We start from the raw sequence: 23,160 nt of genomic DNA on the forward strand, positions 1-23,160 counted from the left end.
TTACTATTTTTAGTATTTTACTTTTATCAACTCACTCATATTTCAATTCTCATTAAAATATATATTCCTGCCCTTTTTAAATGTCACAAAATATCGTATGTCACAAGGACATCTGACCTCTCACGTAAGTCACGTAGCTTAGTACGTATACTCCAATATTACTATTCAAAGTAGCTGTGCATTAGCAGTAATATATATCTTTCCCGAGGTGGTTGCCAAGAATGCCCGGGCTTATAGACGAATATCACGAGCCAAGTGATGGTCAGAATTTAGTCGGCCATGACTGGGTCCCCGGCGCACCAAACCGGTGTTGTGACTGCCCAATTGGGTGGATTAAAGCCGCTTAAAAATCGATGGCATGCTGTATTGTGTTGGAAACTTTCATCATTCTATTGTCTACGTGTAGCACGGGTGATGAAATGCAGTTTAAAATACCCGCCAAGGACGCATCATTTCATATTTTAGGTGGAAAATATCCGACGGGGACCCAGCTATGGCTGCCATTGAGGTGTAGGAATGCGTGAAATGAGATTCGTGTAATTACGTGAAATTTATTTCCCACTCATAAAATCCCTGCTATATATATGTAGCCAATGATATTTATAAACAATATCGAGGCAAAGAAATACAACGGAGCAATAGTAACAAACAAACTTAATAATCATTGAGATGACGCAGATCTTAATTCTTATGGAATGGCTCATTCATAAAACCTGAAATTATTAGATTATGTTTTATCCAAAGATCATAATATTGAGCTCTTTTTTAAAAACTCGTGATACTTTTAAACCCTTTTCTTGTTAATCAACAACAAAAGCTACATGTAGGCCTACGTAAAGTACGCTTTCCGTTGCCGGGCACCGCAACCAATTATTATGGCATTATTTTAAACATAATTATAAGTCCACTGATATCATGCTTATTGTTATGCACAGGCACCCCCGTGTGTTGTGTACACCCCCACAACCTCCCCCACAAATATCGTTTGTTTTTGTTTCTTAAATATAGTGGAATCGAGTAAATGTTGCAGAATTTGCTTACGACAGTACCGTAAAACCCCGTCTACAAGCATATAGAGTCCTTCTGATGAAAGCTACATTAATCCAGGCGCCATTATGGAGTTTGAGCAAATAAATTACGGATCCAAGCATATACAAACCAGTATAATTTTAAGACCAATCTATTGTATTGGTATATTTACGCTTGCTTCGAATTAATTTAGCTTTCATAAAAAACGCTATATATGCTTGTAGACGGGGTTTTACGGTATATTGTGCAGTTAGTATGCGTGACATGATCCAGAAACAATGGGATATAGGCAAATGGAGAATTCAATCATGTAAAACTGCATGAGATACCATTAGTTATTCAATGAACTTTGGGATATACATAAATTTTATATACGCGCCATGGAAATACCATACCTACGTTTGTAATATAAATTGTACGTGCTGCTCAAATTGAATATTGACATGGTACTAGTAAAAATAACCCTGTGCGCGCGACAAAAACATACTTTACGCACAGCCATTGCATTACAATTATTTTTCCTATCAACATTAATGAAATTTTGCAGCAAATGATACCCGGTATGTACCACAACGGTTCACAGATGAGATTTGTTTATTATTTCACAAAGTTCAGCCAAAATGAGCGTGCAATTGTTCTGAAACCATTGACTCACATATGAAGGGAGCGAGGATATAGAGTGGGCGGAATGACCGACTATCATAACTCTCTCTCTCTGCACACGAATACATGCAGCAATCGATAGGTCAAATAATTATTACAGCATTATTCAAGCAGTCTTTATCCCTATGTATCTATATAATTATTTCCATCCATCCATCCACCTGTTTGAGTAATGAGTATAGGCCTACATGTCCGGGCTGTGTGGATGGATTCATCCTCCGTGAGGTTCCTGCAAGGGGAAAGTCAACGTTCTGTTTGCTTTTGTGCATTCATATCAGGAATTACGTATGCTACTCGTATGTTTGTCTCTAGTGTAATTAAATATTACTAAAAGAGTTTCATGTTACCGTTGTGCACATAAGACATACAACGACTCCACTTACCACACATTATTATGATATAATATACTTACATAATCCATGGGTAAGGGGTGTGTGGGGTGGGTGTGTGGGGTGGGGAGGTTGTGGGGGTGTACACATGTACACAACACGAGCATGCGTTTGCATAACAATAAGCATGATATCAGTGGACTTATAATTATGTTTAAAATAATGCCATATATAAATGAATTCGTATTGGTTGCGGTGCCCGGCAACGGAAAGCTTACTTTACATGTAGCTTTTGTTGTTGATTGTGTCGTTAAAAGTATCATGAGTTTAAAAAAAAGAGCTCAATATTATGATCTAATAATTTCAGGTTTTATGAATGAGCCATTCCATAAGAATTAAGATCTGCGTCATCTCAATGATTATTAATTTTGTTTGTTAATATTGTTCCGTTGTATCTCTTTGCCTCGATATTGTTTATAAATATCATTGGCTACATAATAGCAGGGATTTTATGAGTGGGAAATAAATTTCACGTATAAGCCCGGGCATTCTTGGCAACCACCTCGGGAAAGATATATATTACTGCTAATGCACAGCTTCTTTGAATAGAAATATTGGAGTATACGTACTAAGCTTCGTGACTTACGTGAGAGGTCAGATGTCCTTGTGACATACGATATTTTTGTGACATTAAAAAAAAGGCAGGAATATATATATTTCAAAATCATTTCTGTAAATCAATATTCACGTTGACGTAGTGAAGTCCTTTGCATTATTGGGATATTCTATTTCAATTCCACACACCCCCTGTTGAAGATTTCACCAACATCTGAATTCTAATTGCACCTTATGTTCAAGCCAGCTACCTGGAAATATGTCATATTTTTTTTATATTAAAGTCCAGTTGAAAATCATAAATTCCGGTTGCATTTTACACAAATGAGTAAATTTTGTTCGGAATTCAATTCCCCACTTTTATAGATGAAAAAATGGATTTGGAATTATTTTTAAACTTAACTATTGCATTTGGTTGGAATTGCACAATCTTCTTCAGTAGGGGTGAGGGTTTGAAATAGAATAGCACATTCATGTAGTCACAGAATTGATTTAGCAACTACAACAAAAGAAATAACAAAAGCACAACAAAAATAAACAAACAAACAGAGCTCAGAAATAAAAAAATAAAAAAGAGAACACACTAAGCTATCGTATCTCAATCCATTGTGGGAGAATTGAAATATGAGTGAGTTGATAAAAGTAAAATACTAAAAATAGTAAGGACAAGAGGTAGTTACAGAGAAGCACTGCCCTGTAATATTTGATGGTTAACATATTTTATTCTAGACATTGAGTTGGGACAGAGCTTCTGTAAGATGTTTTGACATAGATCAGCAAGCATCTCAATTTATACAAATTTTCCATTCTGCTGTAAATCAGAATTCAGATTTTTATCTTAGCAAGCTATTTGAAAAGGCCAGCGTTTCTGGGTGAAACCGTATACTTTTTTTTTAATTATTGGCAAGAAATATTGGACGAAGAAGCAATAACGGAGAGTGCTTTTATGCACTACAATAAACGTATAAAGCTGAATGACACTGCATCGCTGAGTGACGAGCGATTTGCTTTTGACCAATGGGTGCCAAGCTTTTTTGTAGTGAAGGTTAAAAGCCGTTATCTCATTGATTAAAATCAATCGCTTGTTGCTCGACAATGGAGTGTCAACATACAGAGCTAGCTGCATGCCTGAGAATAAACAAAAGGTTATGGAGAGGCTTTATCGTTTTGGATGTAAACAAAATTTGATAAAAAAATTTTACATTAAAAATACCTAAATAAACACGATAAAAGCTCTATTTATATGCATTTTGTCAACTGAACTCAAAACAAGAACAACAACACTATAACAACAGCAACACTTTTGATGATTTCTCCACAAAATTATTACTTCATTTCTCTATAGATGATGATAATTCTGAGCACTAATATTTTTGTGATTTTTAGCATCGTTATTTTACCGTGCCACCTGTTTTGATTTTGTGTCAGATATGAATTCATCCTGCGTGAGGGACCTGGTCGTGGAAAGGCAACGTTTTGGTTGCTTTTCGTCGTTTTAGGAATTGCGTTTATATTTAATTATTATTAATTTAATAATTATTTAAGATGCTTGATTTAATTATTATAATAAATTTGATTTAATAATTACATCATTGATTTAACTTTTCAATTATCTCCAATTAATACATGAACAGATTGCTTGCTGATACATATCACGATTAAAAATAAAAAAATATTCTAATCTTACTTTTTCCACGGTATTATTTCAATAAAAAACAAACAAAAACAGAACATAACAAAAAGGAAATAAGATTCCTCTCAATTCATATTTATTCATGATTATACCCCGTAGTTGTGAAGCTAATCAAATTTCAATTTCGTCTTCCATGGAAAAATTTCATTATAACTTTATACCTTACAATCAACCGAATACGTACAATAATGGTTGTTATTGAAATATTTGACTGGAAATGGCCAAACATCAGTAAGTGATAAGGCAACGGCAACCTTGACCTTGTTGTTAAAAGACGGTAGGAAAACACTCTCACTATTGACAATGGCCTCATCTCCTGTGTCATAATCCAATGACCTCTATCCAACAATGATAGCTTTAAAATTAACCTCCTGTTGCAGAGTATGAGTATTTGTATTCCCAGCAAACACAAAAATGTTCTTACGGTTTTATTCAAAACGTTTTAATAAACATTTAAATGTCGGGTTATACAAAAGTCAGGAAAATGTTTTACTGCATGAAAAAACACCACAGCAACATTTTCAAAATGTTGTCAAAATGTTATTGTAAAATATTTTTGGCAAATATTTTGCTGAAAATATTTTGTCAACTTTTAAATAACGTTATGTTTGAATGCTTTACATCTGGTTTTCAAAAAATGTTTTTGGAACGTTATTAAAACCTTTTATACCCTTTATATATCCCGACAATAAACCGTTTTCTGTTTGCTGGCCTGTGTCCAGTGTAGAACTAGATCCTCAAGATTGGCATGATATACGGTATAAGTGTAATTTTGCAAGTTCTGTTTTTGTTACAAAATTGGCATAAGTATAATGCAAGATTGCGAGTTCTCTTTTTATGACAATTTTTTAAATAAATTTATTAGAAAATATGAGTGAAAAAGTACTTCAGTACCAATAACACTGAAGCAGATCATGAGTCATGAATTTGCCATTTGAAATGTTCGCCTAGTTTGGAAATAGTTAAAAATATTTGAAGATTTGTGGTCAAAATGCTTTCTAATATATATATAATATTAAATGCAGCATTTGTTGTTGCATATAGTCTTCTAAATAGTAAATTACTTAAAATTAGTCATTTCTCTACTACTGCCCATGACCAATATACTTACTTTAGCCGCAGATATCATGGATATATCTTTTGAATCAATCAAAATGCACACAAGCAAATAAAATGAGTAAAGCGCGAAGAACTTAGTGAACGGTCATTACCTCAATCAATTTATTACAGATTCGCAGAATCCGTGGGCACTTTTGAGTTTACAATAAACACGTTGTCACGCATAAATTGCAACAAAAATGGTACAAAGACACACAAGACAAGAATGAACATTTGTCAATACAAACCTATATATGAAAGAATTACAACCCTGGTGGAATAATAAAAATTATAAAACCAGCTTATAAAATCCATTTAACAAATCCGGGTTTTTTTTCTTCAAAAAGAGTTCAAACATATTCCACCTGCATAGTTTAAAAATATCTGCATGAAACAAAACAAAATTATTAATACGCATATTGCTAACTGGGGTAGCTGTCGAATGTCCACATAAAATATTGGTACTGATTCAGTGAATGACTTACCTAGTACGAATTATCATGGGTAGCCAGGTCTCCTGATTTTCCAAATAAATGCATCACACATGCTTATAATTATTGGTATAGACGAATCGAGCTAAAATACATGCCCGGGCAGGCGGTTAGTATTCCTTAATGCAGGTACAAGATAAGCGCAAGCAATAACAAAATCACAGGTTTCCAAATCTGAGCTGAAAAAATTATATAAAATCCAATTAGCTGGTGGTGAAAAAGTCCATAGAATTGGTGGTTAAAATATCCGGGAGATATGTGCATACATCAGATTGTTGGTTAGGAAGATGGAGCACACGCATTACACACACGGACACACATACAAGGTGCGTGTTATCAGCACTGGCATCGTGCCCCACTAAAATCGACTCGAAGACGACGCAGCTCTCGCTTGCTTTCGGTTTTTAATAAGATGCGCGAAGTCAAGTTATTTTATTTATGTGACAGGGATATTTTTGCGAATATAAAACTTTGTATAGACGTTAGAAATTACCTTTCATATATCTACTCCTGAAATTATAGATAAAAAAATTTGTTACGATCATTTAAATTCTTGAATTGAAAAACAAGTGAAAATTTTAAAATCTGAAATAAATGTCTACAGCATCAAAATAAGATATGCGCAAAGAAATAATAGCAAGAGGACCTAGGAAATCAAGGATTTCGTCGTAGAACATCTCAGTATCATCCGATAGCGAAAATGTGGCCGGGAAATGTGGCTGCAAATCCAATTTGTTTGGGGACTAACTACATGAACTAGAAAAGCTATGCTATGTTTGAAGATTCTCTGTTTTTCTCTTACGTTGTAGCAATTACGTTTAATGATATAATAGCAGGCAAAGGGAAAGGATAGAAGAGAAAGAAAAAGTTAAATAGAAGGCAGGCAATCTACAACAATGCCAGAACTACAGAACCATCAGTTTAATCAGTCACGCTAGTAAGGTCATGCTAAAAGTCTATACTGAACAGGCTGAAACCCCAGACATGCCAGACAGAGGAACTTATCTCTGAAGAGCAAGCTGGTTTCAGGAGTGGAAGAAGCACAACTGATCAAATATTTAATCTGCGTGTCCTGGGTGAGAAATACAAACAACACCAGCAGGACATCTTCCATGTGTTCATTGACTTCAAGAAGGCCTTTGACCGTGTATATATGGCACAACGCACTGTGGGCCACAATGAAGATCTACAACATGGGCCAGAAGCTAATCAAATCAATCCAGCAACTGTACAGTAAAGCCAGCAGCGCAGTTGTGCACAAGGTAAAATCGGAGAATGGTTCCACACGTCAGTTGGCGTACGTCAAGGTTATCTGCTATCTCCTACCTTGTTCAGCATCTTCTTGGAAAGAATCATGACTGAAGCACTATAGAGGACCATTGTGGAACAGTCAGCATAGGAGGCCAAACAATCACAAACCTAATGTTTTCTGACGACATTGATGTATTAGCAGGAAACGAAGAATAGCTGGCAAACCTCGTAAAGCAGCTGGACACAAGACAAAGCTGATAAAAAATAATGATGGAGAAATAAAAACACCAATATCAGTCAGTGGCCAGCAACTTGACACAGTAAAGAAATTCAAATATCTAGGGGCCATAATCAGCCGCGCCAAGAAGGTTAAGTTCTAAACCAGAAATCCTCTCCAGAATTGCACAGACAACAGCTGCCCTGGCAAAACTGCAACCGATTTGGAGAGACAAAAACATCACTAGCTATCACTCTGAACTCCAAACTATAAAGGTTACTTCATGTCCTAGTGCTCTCAATCTTTTTGTACGCATGTGAGTCGTGGACCCTGACGGCAGAACTACAGAGAATTATAAGATCCAAGCTGTAGAAATGAGATGCTTACGAAGGCTCCTCGGCATATCATATACTGACCACCAACGAGGAAGTGCGCAGAAGAATATCACAACACATGGGAAATTACGAGGACCTGCTGTCCACTGCACAGTGTCGATACCCTGTATTATAAATATTTTTTCCCTGCAACTTAATACTTTTGGTATTTCACCGAATGCAAGATAAGGAGTCCAATATGATTGGCTAGAAATCGATCGCTAGATCGCTCAGTGGTGAAGCGCAAACTCAAAATGTAGAGATGTATTCAATTCTATTGAAATCAATATTCTATTATTGACGCAGATAAAGAAAGTTGCATAGTGTCTCGATATGTGCATTGTATTATAGCTTACTTGCTTGCTTATGTCGACTTGTCTAGTCGGACTCCGCTGATAGCTCTCCACACAACTCTGTTCTGCATGCAGTTCCTAATGTCTTGTTTCTCTAGTCCAGTATCCTCGATTAGTTGCTTGATGTAGTCCTTCCGTGGTTGTCCTCTTGATCTTTTACCATGCGTAGGCTGCCACAGCAAAAACTCTGGAAGCTGCCTCTGTTTCACTTCTGGCACAGTGTCCAGCAAATCTCAGCCTTTTTGTTTTCAGCCTTTCGGAGATTGGGGATAGATTGCCGTACAGCTCCTTATTGGTGGTGTGCGACTGCCAGGTAACATTAAGTGCTTTTCTCAGTAGTCTTGTGTAACAACCATCAAGCGCCTTCTTAAACTTTGATGTAATTGTCCAGGTTTCTGCACCATACATCAGAACTGATTCGACTGTGGTGGTGAAAAGCTTGGTTTTAAGATTTCTAGGCAGGCTGCTCTTCCATATCTTGTTCATGCTGTTGCAGGCCCTCCATGCCTGGACTTTCCTGATGTTAAAATCCTTTTCACTGCTGCCAATCCAAGCCCCAAGGTATTTGAAATCGTCTACTACTTCAAGCTCGCTTCCATCCAGTGTTCGGATTGGGGATGCAGCCATATTACAAACCATTACCTTGGTTTTCTTGGCGTTCATGCTGAGACCGACTGTTAGTGCTGCAGTCTCAACAAGATGGAGTAGCTCTTCGGCATCCCTGAGATTGTCGGCCAACAGTGCTATGTCGTCAGCAAAGTCGAGGTCTGTAATTGTTTGCGGGCTTATCCTCCGACTTTTCCTTGTTTTTAGCGTGAGCCCTAGACGATCTTCATTCCCATGTAGTGCTTTCCTGAGAGCGTAGTCGAGGACGGTTACAAATAGAAATGGTGCAAGTGTGTCCCCCTGCAGTACTCCAGCCTGAATTATGAAGTCGTCGGTGATTCCATCTGGTGTGGTAACATGGGCAACCGTGTTCTCATAGGTGCTTCCAATAACCGCCACGAGTTTCTCTGGTACTCCATATGCTCTTAGGATGTCTAGCATTTTCCTTCGATGATGAAGACCAGTGCCGCTTGCAGATTGTTGTTGCTTATCTCTTCAATAATTCTTCTCGAGGCCAATATTTGTGACACTGTTGACCTTCCAGGGCGGAAGCCATTTCGGTTCATTCGTAGTACAGGATCCAGGAAGGGACGAATTCTGTTGAGTAGTATAGTCTGTTGTAGGTCTTTGCCACTATGGATGATAAACAGATGCCTCTGTAATTCCTTCCCTCTCTGAGATCACCGCTTTTTGGAATTGGGATGAGATTGAGTATTGACCACTGCTCAGGTTTCCTACCATTCAGTAATACCTCATTATAGAAATAAAGTATGATGTCATCAAGGTTGCATCTCTTTAGAACTTCTGGTGTGATTTCATCATCACCTGCACTTTTTCCCTCATTGATGACCTTCTTTGCTGCCTCGTACTCTTCCTGATCGAAAGCATCTGTTCGCATGTCAAATTCCCGATGCACCTGCTCTATCGGCTCATCCTCATTCGTGATGACTGGTGGATTCCCAAGTAGCTGCTGGAAATGGGAAAACCAAGAATGCAGTCTCTCACTCTCTGTGTCCCCTTTGATCTGATCTTGTATTATAGACTTGTGATTTAATATTCTATACAGCACGTGGATCTGATTTCAATTCTCAAACAGTTGAATATATCACATTTTTAATGCACGATTTAAAAATTGTTATGTATAAAATGCAGTAAAATATATCCACAGTAATCAGCAATCGCCGCTGATTTAGTGTATTGAATTTCCAGTCAGTGTATTGAAAACAAAACCTGGGTTTTACCTGACAACAAATCGAATTTTCTTGCAATGGCAACATCATATGGGGTACTGAGCATGCGCAAATCGTAAAAACGTGTAGAATAGAAACTCTGTGGTATCTCATATAGAGTAAATGGTATGCTTAGCCTGAGTCGCTCGGCCTATCTCGAACAAAATCGCCATGCGTAGCTGTTGAAAAACGAGAGGATTCGCCGTACTATCACGGCAATTTTTGACACGAAGATATAGGGATGATGACGCTGTCATGCTGTGCACTGAAAAGCAAGTTAAAGTGGTATGGCCATGTAACAAGATCCAGCTGGCTATCTGAGACGATCCTACAGGGAACAGTGCAGGGAAAGAGAAGAAGAGGCCGGCAGAGAAAGAGATGGATGGACAACATCACAGAATGGACTGGGATGAACTTCTCTCAGACTCAAACCCTGGCACACAACCGAGACAGATGGAGGATGTTGGTGGAGTGGTCTGTCATGCATTGAGGGTTGTAGGAGCAGTAAGCAGTTAAGTAAGTAATGAGAGCACAGCGCCTGAGCAGGAATTTTTGCATATTTGAACCCCCGCACACCGACATCGCCTGGCTAATAATAACTTGGTACAGCACATAGTGCAGTGTCGTCCACGGCATATTCACCGTGACCTCTCCAGCCATAAACCCGCTTGTTGAAGATTAAACCGATATATGCAGTACTAAACCATTATATAGTAATCTATTGTCCAATGCAAATTTATTACCACCTGATAATATTGATCCAATGAGCGACCGAATTGTCCGCTACGGACGACTAATCCAATCGATAATGACGCTATTGACATGTACGAGCGGAGCTCTACTGACCGAGTATTGGGGTATTTTTCACTGGTTTGCAGCCGTTTGCTGTCATTTACTCATCAAGGCGGACCACCGTTATTGTAAGGACTATGCCAATTATTTAAAGATTGACATGTAGAGAATAAGCCATAATTGATTGACAGAAAGTACTAAATTTGTACCTATGACGGTTTTATGACACCAATCTTCCAAATACGACCAAAAAATGGCTGCCCGGTGAAGCAAAATGTGCATTGGAATAACACGGCGAGTTTGGATAGATGGTAGGATTTCTTTTAATAAAATGTATGTTCCCCTTTATTAAAGCTTGTACCGGGTTGAAGATTCAGATATTTGGAAAAGAATAAGTAATTGAAACGTAGAGCAAGTACTAAAATCATAGCTTTTATACTTTTTGATATATGATGCTAACTAGTTCATCCCATATAGCTACAACACAGCGCTACCAGTAGGGTTCAATTGCCTATTGTGAGTGCCCCTGTGTTGGGTGCATACATGTAGTTAACAATAACTGCATGATGAGCAGAGATACTAAAATAAATACCCGGGATCGATACACGTGAATGTGCTATGCACGATTTGATATTCAGACGATAAATCTTTGGATACTGGGGTAGAAAATGATGAATATCTCCCGTAATTTTTTTGTTCTAAAGAAGCCATATTTAGATCCTTGCACTTGAACATATGTGTTGAAAGGATATGATAGTCATTAGCTTGAGTACCCAGCAAACACAAACCGTTTTCGACATCATTCGCAAAAGGTTATAAAAGGTTGTCAGAAAACGTTTAAATGTCGGGTTATATAAAGGGTATATCAAGAGTATAAAACGTTTTCATAACCTTAAAAAACATTTTTGATAATCTACTGCTCAGCAAACAAAAATGTTTTACAGAAAACGTTTAAATGTCGGGTTATATAAAGGGTATAAAAACGTCTTAATAATATTCCAAAAACATTCTTGAAAACTTGATACAAAACATTCTAAACAGAATGTTATTTTGGGGTTGAAAAAATATTTTGCGAAAAATGTTTGCCCAAAATATTTTCAATAACGTTTTAAAAACGTTTTCATGACCTTTATATAACCCGACATTTAAATGTTATTAAAAGGTTTTGAAAAAACATTTTAAGAACATTTCTGTGTTTGCTGGGTTCATATATTTTAACATAATGTTATTTAAGTATTGACACAATATTTGGAAAAAATGTTTGCAAAAAAAGTTTACAATAACATTTTTTGAAAACATTTAAAAATATTGTTGTAGTGTGTTTTCATACAAAACGTTTTAAAACGTTATCATGACCTTTATATAACCCGACATTTTAATGTTATTAAAACGTTTTTACCTAAACCAAAAGCCAAAATATAACTTATTTAAAACGTTTTAAAACGTTTTTGTGTTTGCTGGGTATTGAGAAAGAAGCGTGCATCTTGAACTCAAAAACTCAGTGACCAAAATTCTGATTTTATATTGCGTTCAATGCGTTGGTCCTGTATGGACTACAGCGCGTAGGCTAGCTGCACTCACTACTCCCGTGGAGGCAGTATAAAAGTCTACCTACCAGAAGGGCAAAACACTACCTGTGAGTGTGGAACGGTTCCACAGACTATGGAACACCTGTTGGTGTGTCCACAGATGGGGCAACACTGCACACATGAGGACCTAGCTGAATTCAACGATTCTGCTCGTCACTGCGTCAGCTATTGGCTAGGACGCATTTGACCCTGCGCTTGGACACGCTAAGAAGAAGAAGTATAAAAGTCAATGACCATTGACCTCAATGGTGTATACAAGTCACACACAGAGAAATCAATTAGGCCTACCCGGCTATTGTCAGTAGCCTTAGCAGTAGCGTACGCAGGAATTTTGCAAGGGGGTGTTATGATAAAAAAATGTTTAAAATGGACGCCAGGGGGTGTCTGAGGGGGATGTGCCCCCCTCAGAAGTAAGAAACTTTTGCAAAATGAATACCTAATTGAAGAGATTTGGTGGACCATTTTGGCACTATTAGTGTGTAAAATTTTAGTCTGAAAAAGCCGAAAATTTGTGAAATGACGGTCCATGAAGCCTTTCGTGAACAAGTTTTCCCTTTAATCATGTTAATTGTAGATGTCGAAAGCAGAAGCGAAAATGGTAACTTGTTTATCCACTATGTAGGGGGTGTCTGAGTGGGGATGTGCCCCCCTGAGAAGTAAGAAACTTTTGCAAAATGAAGACCTAATTGAAGCGATTTGGTGGACCATTTTGGCACTATAAGTGTGTTAAATTGTCTAATTATGCTTTATTTTATATTCTTTTGAAAAGCGATTAGATTTGGATTACAAGTAAAAATCATCTGAAGTACATTATGCTTGCAGCGTATTTGCACCGTGTATTGACAGAAAAAAATTACAATTAAAACTTTCAAGTACGTTGCTGGGGTAAGGGTGTGGAGTGTGGTGATGTAGGGGTGGGTGTGGGGGTGTTGACATGTATTAACAATTAACACATTTACATATGTTGCCGGTCAATACCGGGTATTGGGGTGAGATAGTTTGTGTGGGAGTTGCCTTTTAAAAAAGGCATCTATAGGCCTAGCCTTGCTATCCCCTATGCCATGCTCATCTCCCCCTCCCCCTCTCTCTCCCTCCCTCTCCCCCTCCTTCTCTCTCCTCTCCCTCTCTTTCTTTGTCTTTTCTTTTCCCCCATTTTTTGACAGATCCAAGGGGGGTGTTTCACACACATAACACCCCCCTGCGTAGGCCTACGCCAATGAACCTTAGTCCATCGGCTCATTATGCTTCTCAAAGGTCGGAACAAAATGGCCATGCGTGGCTGTGGATTCAACCTACCATGGCGATTTCTGCCATGAAGATATCGGGGCGATGACACTGTGCCCCCGACTGTGCCCCGTAACCCTGACCTTAAAGCAAATTAACCTTCAGGGGAGGGGCGACCCGGCTATACTCTAAGGGACCATTCACAAACACTTGTTAGGGAGCCTGATGCAAAAAAAAAATCATCGCAAAAATTTTTCGGCCCCCCTTTTTCAGATCTCAAAATTTTCAGCCCCCCCTTTGACATTGTATTCACAAATATGATACGCGAGAAACAAGACTGATTACAGACTCGAAATACACAAAATTAAATCTATATTAACTTTGGGACCGAAACTTTGGAACTCGTTCCCCCATGATATTAAAGCGGCTCGAAATTTAAATTCTTTTAAAAAGCGCTTGTCGTCTTTTCTCATGGAGAAAAATCTAAGCATATAATATAATCTTTGTTGTAAATTATGTATCAGTATTTGGTACATGTAGGCCTATATAATTGGTTTAGGATTTGTTTAAACTATTTTTCTTATCACATCCGTAATTCTGACTTATTGATCAAATGATTTATTTTTGTGAGTTATTTTCCTACATTACCTTGCTTTTGTTGCTTGAGACATCTGTTTGTGTGTGTGTGTAAATGTATGTATCTGTATTTGAGTGTAATTCTTAATTTCTGTAATTCTAGTATTATATTAATTAGCCTAATATTTCTTTTAAGGTGGTGTAACGCTCAATTCAGGCTTTTGCCATTTGTTACATCTCCGCCATCTTTTTTTAATTCTATTTTGCCGTTTTGTTAAATTTGCTTGCATGTATTTTGATATGATGGAAATAAATAAAATATGTAGGCCTATGTATGTATGTATGTACATGAAAATTATTGGTCAACCCCATAGAAAAGCATATAAAATATGGTAATTTTTTCAGGCCCCCCTTAGAAGGGTCAAAAATTTTCAGGCCCCCTTCTTGTATCAGGCCCCCCCGGCCCTGATTTGGTAAAACGATCTAACTTGAAATTTGGAAATTTTGAAGTAAATCCATATCTTGGGTAATGTGAGGGTGCTCTTTCCATTGGTGATATCCTCAAATCACCACCATGCTTCATTTTGAAGATAGCAGAACCTATCTTGACACTTTTTTTCACTTTCCGTGTATTTAATATGGTAAAATGACCTATCTCAAAGTTAGATCATTTTACCGCATTAGCCAAGACCCTAGGGAGCGCCAGACAAAGCCTAACACATTAATGATAACACGGCAAAACAACCTATCTCAAGATAGATCATTTTACCAAATAAATGAGTCTCGCTATGTTTATTTTTGTTACAAGGTAAAACAACGTAAAAGAATCTATCTCCCTAAAAATGGTTGTTATTTCAAAATTACTCAACCAAATTAGCCAAATGTTTGCAAATAAAAAGATTTTTATATTTTCTAAGATATTAGATGTGTTTGATAATTAATTTTATTCAAAAAGAAAAACGTCACATGTTTAAACTTAAAAGCTCTTTTTCTCAAAACAGCGATTTTCAAGATAGATCATTTTACCAAATCAGGGCCGCCCCCCCCCAACAAGTGTTTGTGAACGGTCCCTAAAACTATCTTGAAATCGACATTTCCCTTTTAAAGGGATTTTTATTTTTCGCAATATTGGCCCACGAGCTCAATATAGTCAATAAACTCTGGGGCTCTGACATTTGGGCTTGATAAAGAAATTAATTTTAAGCTTTTTACTTGATTTTTAACTCATGACCACGGCCAGAATACATGACGAGAAACCTGTTTACCCGTATCATCCACTAAGAAAGTATCGGTAGCTCAAGTTTTGGGTAAGTAAACATACATAATAATATCCCGGGACACATCTTTTGTCATGCATTTTTGCATGTTTGTTTGTTATTTGACTGCGGAACTCAGTCCTCAATGATAGTCAGTAATTTATCTTCAACTTCAACTTCAACTCTGGTATTGACAGGACCCAGAACGTCTGGGTATGACAGCCAAGCTTGTGCGGGGATTAAGCGTGGTTACTGAGCCTGTAGGTGTGCTTTGAATGCTTGGTTACTTGGAGCTTGGATTATGTTTTCTTTGAGGTTATTCCACTGGGGTATTGTTCGTGGGAAGAAAGAATACTTGTGACTTTGGAGTCTGGTCTGATGTTGGATAAAACTTCTGGAGTTGCAGCGGCGAGAAGGTCGGGTAACTGGCGTTAGGTAACGGTCACTTTTGGTCGTTACATGACTATCATTTGAGGACTGAGTTCTTACCATACATCTTCCGAGGTGCAGTTTCAGTCACAGACAATAGCTTGGGATTATTGGGGCAGAGGTTATCTTTTGAATTCTTTCATGACCACTGAATTAAGCATAATCAAGCCTGTCAAGGACACTCAGCATGAATTGAAAGACCATGTCACTCGCCACAAAAGAATGTCAAAGGTCATACGACACCAATTTGGTGTCTTTCCGCGCCTCGAAATATGATGCTTAAAGTCTATGACTGGTTTGTTATATTATAATTAGTTCCAGTAACTGTAACTCATCATACCTAGGTCCGTAGATGTCATTATGATAAAGACTGAAGTCTTGCTGGCAGGACTAATATTATAATAAGGCCCTTTACAATTAATTCTTAGTTTCCTGTTTCCCGCCCGCGTCCAAAGTAGAGAATTACAAAATGTACCATTACTTATGTATAAAATCAAACATAGTTGTAAAATAATTAAATGCATGTTCCTTGTGGAAACGGGTTGATGTAGGTTGCGGCCACTTGCTTAAAAATAAAGAAAATAATAGATAATTAATAATTAATAATTAAAAGTTGCCTCATCCCTTGTTTTCAACCATGAAACAGGAAACTAAGAATCAATTGTGAAGGGCCTAACAATATAACATCACTGTCAATCTTTTGTGTACCGGTATATATCGCAGTTTATACTTTATAAATCATTGTAAATAGGGGAATGTTGTATGTTTGTGGGTTTGTGGGTGGGTATTTTTACGAAAAAGCTCCGACAGTTTCGATCTAAATGTATTGTCGCCAAATTCATACCGGGTACGGGAGATCGGGGAATATACGGGAATGTGCTTAAAATTGATTTGGTTGCAAATGTTCAAGAATTGGCCTCAAAATCAGTAAAAAAGTGAGTTTTTTGGGCAGATATATAGTGGTTGTTTGTTTACGGGCTATCTCAACCAACGCATCCACATATCTGGCAGAGAGCGTGCTGTCGTTAGCAACCGGTGTACATGTCACTTGACTCGCACGCACGGGTGTACTGAGACTTGCGTATAGGGTTTATGGTTTTATGGGATGGGATAAAATCAGAGGAGGCTTAAAGGCATTCCTACAATGCACTATGATTGGGAAATTTGATCAATATAACCTAATTTTAAAGGCAAGTCCCCATTGCCACACACACAAAATGGTAATTTTAAAACTGCAGCCAACGAGCTAATAGTTGAGACTTAGGACTGATATTTGATTTTCTTACAGGAAACATTCATATTGTCCCACTGCATTAATTTTATTCCCCAAAAGTCTCGATGTTATGAATGTTAAATAATAGGATGAAAACACCAGATATTTGCACACAATTCCAATGCAAGGCATGATCAACTGTACCACATCATGTGTACAAAAGCCAGACATACAAGGTCAGAAACCCCATTGAGTTGTGGGAATGTCTTTAAACATCCTCTGGGATAAAATAATGGGAACAGGGTTAAATAAATAAATAAATAACATGAAAACGTAAAAAACACAAGCTAAGCAGCAAATAAAAAAAATCTAAAACGGGAAATGTAAGCAAGGGCAGATTTCAAAAATAAAGCAACGCACTGGGTTAAATAAATAAATACCGGTATTTAAAAAAAAAATACTGGGTAGTAAATAAATAACATGGAAATGGAGAATTACAAGCTAAGCAGCAACTATTTAAAAAAAGGGGAATAGGCCTAGAAAAATAAATTTACCTTTTAATGAGTCTCATGTAGGTCTGTTCAGTAATTCCTTCTGTTTGAGTGAACGCTCCCATTTACTCATCTAGCGGGGACACGCTAGGGTGTCCTGCTAGTATTAATAATAATATGAATGAGAAAAATATCACCAATTTTTCACTGTTTGTCAGGGGGTAAAACCTCCACCTCTTTATTTTTCCCCACACTTTACCAGACGTGACCAAAGCTTACAGCATTACATGTTGGCTAATGAAATGAAATAATTAGTTTCCTGTCACATTTTTTTCAGTGAAATATGATGTCATGATTTCATTATTCATTATTTTGGAAAATTTCATTATTGTCAAAACTTTCATTTACATAGTTATTACCTATAATTTTTTATTTTTGATGAAAGACCATCTCAAAACAGGTATTAATGCATAGATCATCATTACAGACATTTTGCAACAGATTGAGATAAGATTTGAATTTGTTTTTATTAAAATGAAAAGAAATGTGCAATTTTTGTAATCACTAGAAACATGATGAGGTACATGTATTCCTTAAATTTCCATTATTTACCACATCCTCTCTACCCCTACAGCTAAAAAAACTGCTGATTATTATCAGCAGGGGATGTCAGACAATGTTTCAATTTTGATTATTTCCATCTCAATTTTCAGATAATTGACTTTTTTATGAAAATAATGAAAGTTTTGGTCAAATTGAAAAGGTGATGCGGGCGGGTCACAGGAAACTGATAATTTCATTACAGGCCTTATACATGTTGTAGAACTGTCAAGCTGAATACCGTTGCTAGATATTACAAATTTCATGGTCACTTCTGGGTTCATTATTGTACCATGGACATAAAATAAGCTTTAGTTTACTCGAGAAACACTAGCAACAAATTTGCGTTATTTGACTATATTGAACAAGCTTTAGTGCATCCATGTTATTACTTAAGTACCGTACCGGGTAATTTAATATGGTCATGTGCCGTGATTCGTGAATTGGTACATCAAATAAGATGGAATAGTTACAAACATTTTTATTTTTTGTGTTTGGCCAGACCGCCAGACATCAATCTAAGTTGGAAGTACTAACCTGTCCTATTGCCTGAAGTAAAGTATCATTTTTAGCAAATTTGGGCAAATGGCAAGACCTGTACTTGTTGTGTACATATCTTGCAGGTACGACATGTTTTCACTAAAACCATTGCTACTACTTACAACTGTTTGGATTTATTTTAAAAATTTCTCACTCCACTTTGACTTTTGACCACCACCACAGGTACCCCACTGTAAATTACATAGGGTACCTGGGTACACAATTTATACATATGGGGGGGGGGGGGGCCACACCCCAATCTGCGCACGGGCCTGCCTGTGAAGTAACATCCCTAATTACAATTACCAGGCATGAGAATGATCATCCATGAGAAAACCTGAAGTGTCTGAAAAAAAAGCCTGAAAAAGTGTTTGAAATTGGGCTAAAAAGGCCAAAAAACGGGCTGAAATTAAAAGAAAGTGCAGACATTTGGACAACAAAAAAGCCTGAATTCAGGTTTAAACCTGATAATTCTCATGCCTGAATTACACTATCATGGGACTATCGAGCACTAACAAAATATGATCCATTCAACCCAAAATTCTACTTTGCTTGAAAAATTAATGTTTTTTCACTCGACTGCATCTCACCATGTTCACTCTTTTTTTCTTTTTTTCAGAATTATGAAGAAGTTATCAGCTGAATGGATGGACCATTTACCATTCCATATATGCCCATATTGTAGACAAAGATTCTATTATGATACTAGTCGATATTTACTTCATTTAAGACGCCATGAAAACTGGCTACATCCATACAGAAATGGCTCCTTTCAGCAAGCAAGAGCAACAACGATAAGTATTGTAAGATTTTTACATGGTAATCATCAGCCTACAAGGGCAAGAAACAATGCTAGGCAACATCAATGCCAATTATTTCCAAGGAGTTTCTCAACCAGTTATACAGGACAGGAAAATCAATGTAAATATTAAGCGACAAGAGTTTCTCACGTGCAGATAACAAGACTGTACATGAAAGGATGCATACCAAAGAGAAACCTTACCAATGTAGTTTTTGCCAGAAGAGTTTCTCACGCTTCAGATACCAAGAAAAGGCATGAAAGGACGTATCATACCAAAGAGAAACCATACCAATGTGAATATTGCAACAAGAGTTTCACAGACCAAAGTAACAAGACTAGACATGAAAAGATGCACACCCAGGTTCAGTTTTACCAATGTAAATATTGTGATGATAGTTTCTCAGACCGAAGTTGTAAGGCTAGCCATGAAAGAACTCATGCCAAAGAAAAGCTTTACCGGTGTAACTACATGTATTGCAACAAGAGTTTCTCACAGCTAGGTAACTTGACAACACATATGAGGATTCACAGCCAGGAGAAACCATACCAATGTAACTATTGTGACAAGAATTTTGCACAAGAAGGTAACAAGGCAATACATGAGAGGACTCATACCAAAGAGAAACCATTCCAATGTAGGTTTTGCAACCAGTGTTTCTCACAGACAGGTCACAAGAGTAGACATGAGAGGATGCATACAAATGAGAAACCCTACCAATGTAAATATTGTGAAAAGAGTTTTCACGTTCATATACCAAGAATAAACATGAAAGAATTCATACCAAAGAGAAACCTTACCAATGTAAATATTGCAAAAACAGTTTTTCACGGCCTGATCACAAGGCTAGTCACGAAAGGACTCACACCAATGAGAGACATTACCAATGTAATCATTGCGATAAGAGTTTCTCACGAATGGCTCACAAACAAAGTCATGAATTGACTCATACTAAAGTAAAGCCTTACCATTGTAAACACTGCAACAGGAGTTTCACACGTGTAGACACCAAGACTCGACATGAAAGGATTCATACCAAGGAGACACCTTACAAATGTAAATATTGCAATAAAACATTCTCACGACAAGATCACATGACTGGTCATGAAAGGAGTCACACTAAAGAGAAACCTCACTGATGTAAACATTGCAACAAAGATTTCACACAGGTATCAAGCAAGACTCAACATGAAAACATAAGGTTTTCCCTGTAAAAGCATGCACAAAAAGTGCATTTATATTTCTTGCACTTTCCTAGCAATATGCCAGAAGGCTTTTGCAAAGTGTATACATGTGATAATTAAACAGGCTTACGCACATACAACACACACTTTGTGGGTAGAACCTCATTTTGGGATGACCGTGCAAAGGGTCAATAATTTTTTTTGATGAGGATCCCAGCAATATAAAGGCGACAAAAAAAATCTCTGTTTCACGGGCAGAAAGACCTTTCAAGTAGGATCGGTCAGCCCCTCCTTTTTTTTACACATAATGACCCCCAAAATATCCAAAATCTCGGTTGGGCCAGTAGAACAGGGTTTTCTTTTTTCATCGCCTAAAGAAGAAACCTTACAAATATTGAAAATATCTCAAGAAGAATTCTTGCAGACAAGTTCAATAACAGATTAAGGAGCTGTGCAATTATAATTATGAGCCTGGGTGGGGGGAAAGTGATTTCCAAATGACATGCCAAAAATTGCTTCACCTCCCCAATTATCAAACCTCAAATGGTCTTGATATAAATGTGTGATGAGTGACAGCAGGAAATTGTTCATTTGAATGTTTCTGTACTGTTTTCCCAAGCCTTTTAAGAGCATATTATTTAAAAGGTGCCCTGTAATGTCATTTAATTTAAAACAATTTTCCCAGAAACACTTCAGGCCCTTGAAAGTTGGATTTTAAGTTTCCCCATCACCTGCTTCTATATTGGTACTTTTTTTGCAAAAAATTAATTGTTTTTTGACAAAATCAATTTTCTGATGATATTTGATTAAAAAAATGAACACAATATCCTCCTGGTAATCTGTAGATCCTCATGACAGTAGGGCCAGGGGAAAGTAATTAGTTAATAGGGAAAATTTCAACATTTATTCTTTCATTACATTCCTGGTGATCAGTGGGCTTGTAATAATTCTAACTTCCGGTAATTGTATTTTTGTTTTGTTTTTTGGTGTGCACAAAAGAAGCTGGTATTTTGTCAAACTGCTCTTGCTTTATAAATAAATGTGATGTTTTAATGTAGCTGTGCAATCTCAACTCAATAAAGTAATTAAATTCTTGTAACTTCTTAATAATTTGTGCTTAATATCTAATATTATGGACATCAGCCAAGGAATCAAAATATTTATTAAAACAGACCTGGTGTTTTTGGCCAAAATTGCAAAAAAGCCCCTATTTTTCCCCTCAAATTTTTGTTAACACTACAGAAAAGGAAAAGCCAATATTTTCTATAGTCTTGTATTTAAAAGCCAGTGAAAGTTGAAATACACTCCATTCATGGTACATTTTTTCATCATTTTTAGATATTGGCCTTGGGTATTTTTTAGAATTATTGACCAAATAAGGCAATTTTGAAATAAAAATTACTTTTTAACCAAATTGTGATTTTTTTGATCTTATTTTGTCAATAATTGGAAAAATAAATTTAAGAAATGAAATGAAAAAACCCTTCCTGGACTATATTCAAGGGATTTACAAGACTATACAGACATTTTTTTGTGGCTTTGGTGGTTGTACCCACCAAATATCATGAACCTGTAACAATTTATGGCAATTTCACCCTGGTTGACCCCCAAAATGACCTTCGCATTTGTTGTCTCACTTGTTGTGGTCATTCTCACCAAATTTCACGAACCTGTGACAATCTATGGTGATTTAGGGACCGTTCACAAACACTTGTAAGGGGGGGCCTGATGCAAAAAAAAATTTCATTATGAAAATTTTTCGGGCCCCCTTACAGACCTCAAAAATTTCAGGGCCCCCCCTTTTTGACATGAAAATTATGGGTCAACCCCATAGAAAAGCATATAAACTCAATATTTCCCAGAAAATTTGTGGTTATTTTTTTCAGGGCCCCCCTTAGGAGGGTCAAAAATTTTCAGGGCACCCCTTTTTGCATCAGGCCCCCTTACAAGTGTTTGTGAATGGTCCCTTAACCCTGCATAAACTTGAATGACCCCAAAATGACCTTGATATTCTTTGTCTCACTTAGGTGGTCATTCCCACCCAATACCACAAACCTGCCACAATCTATGTCGATTTGACCTTGGATGACCCCCAAATAACCTTGACATTGATCTTGCTTTGACAGCGGTCGCTGGTCCTTCCTATCAAATTGCATGAACATGCAACAATCTATAATGATTGACCAGCAATCGATGTACCTGGTGTAGCAGAGCAAAATGCTCCCCATTTCGGATAACCTGCTATGCACATCTCAGCTTGTATAACTATTTTTTACAATGTAAACATAATATATGATAATATTATTTGAACATAAATGTTTTTGGTAAAAATTGCTATGCAAATTTTTAAAAGTAAATCAAACCTTGAATGATTTGACCCGGATGACCCTGAATGACCTTCACCTTTTTTGTCTTGCTTCAGTGGTCGTTCCTACCAAATATTAACCTGTGACAATTTATTGCGATTTGACCCTGGATGACCCTAAAATGACCTTCACCTGTTTTGATTTGCATCAGT

Source organism: Amphiura filiformis, chromosome 18 (genome assembly GCF_039555335.1).
Source record: "Amphiura filiformis chromosome 18, Afil_fr2py, whole genome shotgun sequence".
Classification (NCBI taxonomy): Eukaryota; Metazoa; Echinodermata; class Ophiuroidea; order Amphilepidida; family Amphiuridae; genus Amphiura; species Amphiura filiformis.